General features: G+C 46.2%; 1 pseudogene across 1 annotated transcript; it reads right to left on the reverse strand.

Annotated features, from left to right (window-relative positions):
• Window positions 1-327: 327 nt before the first annotated feature.
• On the reverse strand, window positions 328-1,516 carry LOC116526088 (annotated as a pseudogene). The gene has a single exon (XR_004257961.1). The product of XR_004257961.1 is annotated as a mitochondrial import inner membrane translocase subunit Tim23 pseudogene (transcript).
• Window positions 1,517-3,546: the final 2,030 nt, after the last annotated feature.

Here is a 3,546-nt window from a genome sequence, read left to right on the forward strand (position 1 = left end):
CTCCCCCACGCTGCCGCTCCTAGTAGCAGGAACTGCATCAAACTCACGGCTGTATCTCCAGCATTTACTTTATCACTGCGCCTGGCTCATAGAAGACCCTCCATGGTAGTGGACTGAATTGAATGTATCTTCCCATCTTAAACTCAGTCTCAAGGAGCTCATTATGCATTTTTTAAAGCCTACAGCACCCGCTATTCAGGCAGTCTCCCATCCAAGTACTAATGAGGCCTGACCCTGCATAGTTGACAAGACTGGGTGCGTTCAGGGTGGTATGGCCGTAGACTGTGCTCCGCTTTTAAACAGGTGTCCTTGCTCCTCTTTTTTTTTTTGAAGTTGTAACTTTGGTTCTGTTTTTACCCTTTATTTGGAATACAGTGCAGCATTACAGTTTTGGATCATTAAACGAACAGACTTGGTGATACAGTACTGACAAGCACAAACTGAATTCTGGGAGTAAGTGGTTTTCTAGTTCATTGGGGAGAAGAATAGATACGTGCAAGATCTTCTCCAAAGGAGAAGAGAACCACGTTGCTCAGTGAGTCACCAAAGGGCTTTGGCTTCAACTCACTAATAGCTGGAACAAGTGCCAGTCTTAGTCAACCATCCAAGATTTTCATCACAGCAAATCAAAATCTCTGATTTTTCAAACTAATTATAGGGTAGAAGAGAGAATAACTCCAGTCTGACTTACAAAATGGTCTAGATGTCTAGTGAAGTGTCCTCTATACATGAGCTGGCAAAATCTTCAGAGTGACTGCTGGAACAAGGAGCCTTTCATGTGCTCCCAGTTATTATGTAGTGTATAAAGGCTGGTAAGTGTTAGTCCTGTCAGGCCACCTCGTGCTATCCCCCGAAGACCACCTGTACATTTATATAACATGCCTGTCATAGTTCCGGCTGCTACTGTGTTTAGGTCATCTTCTGCACCTCGTGTTTTCTCAATAATGACACCAAATGCATTATAGAGCAAAGCCAGAGAACCTAGAGTATTAGCCCAAAGTGCCCCTTGCCTAGTCACCATATTCAAAATCTGTACATTTCTTGGTTTGGACCAGGCCATGTTCTGGGTTTCCTTCAATCCTAGCCGAAGACCGTTCATTGCACCAAATGCAGCCCCTGTCATGCAACATCCTCCAATCGTAAAGAAGGCCAGCTCAAATCTGCCCCGGGTTTTATTAGCTCCAGTAGGTAAAATAAACTCATCTGTATCCTGCACGAGGTATCGTGGATCCACATTTAAATACGGAGACAGAGGGTTCAAACCAGTTAGCGGGACGCCTGCCGAATCCGCGTGTGAGTAACCTGCTCCGCCGGCTCCGGAAAAGCCGGCCAACCCCCCAGTGGTTTTGTTGCCGCTTCCCCGCCTCCTTCCATGGTATCGCAGCAAACCGGGTGGTTTCCGCTGCTGCCTCAAGCCTGGGTGGTCCGCTGGGCCGTTGCTTCTCTGAAACTGCAGGTAACTCCGCGTTGCCAGCGCCTCCTTCACACGCTGACCTTCCGGGCGCCCTGATCCTCCTTAATCAAACGTCTTGCCTCATTCCAGCGCCCACTCAGCCCCCCACAGACCAAGCTCCTGCTCCTTGTGGTCAAGATGCTGGATGGAGCCATCCATAAAGCCGTTCTTCCCTACATCCTTATCCATATCTGTACTTTTGAAAGTCACTGGTAATCTTCGAGCACATTCAAGCCATTCATCAGCATCTAAAGCCTCCCTGACGCTTCAGTAACAAGTGGGTATCCCTTCTTCAGAACATTCTCCCCCTAGCAGTATAGGACCATGGACAGAACTTGCCTTCAGCCTCAGAGAGACCCAGGTTGCACCACCTTTTGGTGTTGTGGCTCTAGACCAGAGTATCTGCTTCACTCCCCTGCAGAGTTGGCTTCTCTCTGGGTCTTAGCTACTGGCCCTCTCCATCTCCTCTCTGTAGCCTTGAATCAGACCCCTTTTCTGAAGACCTAGAAGGTAACTGCACTTCTGAAAGCCTTTGGAGCCCAAGAGGAGGGAGGGTTTGGGTCGAGGGGATGTGTGTTTGTTTTAGAAGTAGTGGTGGGAAAAGCATGGACTTCAGATTCAAACAGACCAGAGTTCAAATCTCTCTCTAGTCCATCCCAACAAAACTCTGGGCTGCATGGCACTTCTCATGTCATCTCCTTTATTTTATTATTATTATCATTATTTTTTTGGAGTTGCAAGTTACTTTATTATTATTATTTTTTTAATTTCTTCATTTTTTCTGTGTCCTCACAGCCAGGATCCTGTGAGGCTCTGTACCTTCGGGTGTTCCCCTTTCACACTCACTTCCTTGTGGAAGCTTGGCTTTTAAATGACTTATCTGAATCGGCACCTTTTAAATTTAAATCACCAGTTCCAAAATCTCATGAAGAATCAACTCCCACACTCCCATTTTCTGTCAGAAGGTTTTTACATGGGCATTCCATATTCACCTCAAATCTCAAACTGAAATATATTCCTCATCGCAAAACGACCCATTTCGTGCTTGGTTTTGAGACAAGATCTCTCTATGTTGCCCAGGCTGGTCTTCGACTCCTGGACTCATGGATCTTCCCAGCCTGCACAGTAGCTGGGGTTACAGGCTTGTGCCACCACGCCTGCCTCCAGTTTACCCACTTGTGTTAGTGGGACCGCATTCTCGCTCTGTCCCACGGTCGCGTCGGCCATCTTTGCTTCATCCTCCCTCTTCATGGCTCCTACCATTCTTTCTCTTCCACCAGGCTTTAGACTGGCCCACCACTGTTTCTCTAGAAGGTTGTGTGGATGAATAAGTATTCCCCTCTCTGTGCCTGTTCTACTTTCTTTCAAAGACAACATTAGAATCCCTGAATTTAAAAAGCAAGGAAATAAGGCACTGATTGGTTTTCATTTGTCTGGACCACATGTTAAGCACAGTTAAGGGCAGTGTCTAGATACTTCAGATGCTAGAAGAGGGTGAGAAAGACAGACTGAGAAACAAAATTCTCTGGACTTCTCTTTCATCCTCTCTGAGAATCAAAAGTAGTACCAACCCTGTACCCCTGGTGAATGCATGTTAGAAACCTTGGCCCCTGGCCTCTTAACAGCCTCAGATGCAAAGACATGAACAAGGAGGGTGGGATTTCTTCCACTCCTGGCTGAGCTCTTTCCAAGAAGATGATCTCATTTGTCTTGGTGAAAGGCTTATTTTTAAAATGCACATTTCATTTTCCATTATTTAATAGGCACATAATGTCTTGCAGCTTCCTTCTAAGTGATTTCATGCGTGGTGATTCCATGTGTTTCTCCAGTTCCTATATGTGCCTCAATGAATCTCTGTATATTTCTTTCAACACTATGGTAATAAAAACACACTGGGCAGTGTGTGGCTGTGGTTTCATTTAAGAAAAATTTGAATCTGGACCATCAATGCCCTGTGACTTTAGAAGCAAGGGCTGAGAGGAAGGTTGTATGGCAGATGGCCCCGTACTGTCTCTTCCAGAATTAGACATGGCAGACGCCAGGGTGTGAGCGTGTCTCGGGTGGGAGGGGTCGGAATAGGAGATAATGTTAAA

Source organism: Sapajus apella, unplaced genomic scaffold, assembly GCF_009761245.1.
Source record: "Sapajus apella isolate SASKATOON/1434 unplaced genomic scaffold, GSC_monkey_1.0 scaffold49, whole genome shotgun sequence".
Lineage (NCBI taxonomy): Eukaryota > Metazoa > Chordata > Mammalia > Primates > Cebidae > Sapajus > Sapajus apella.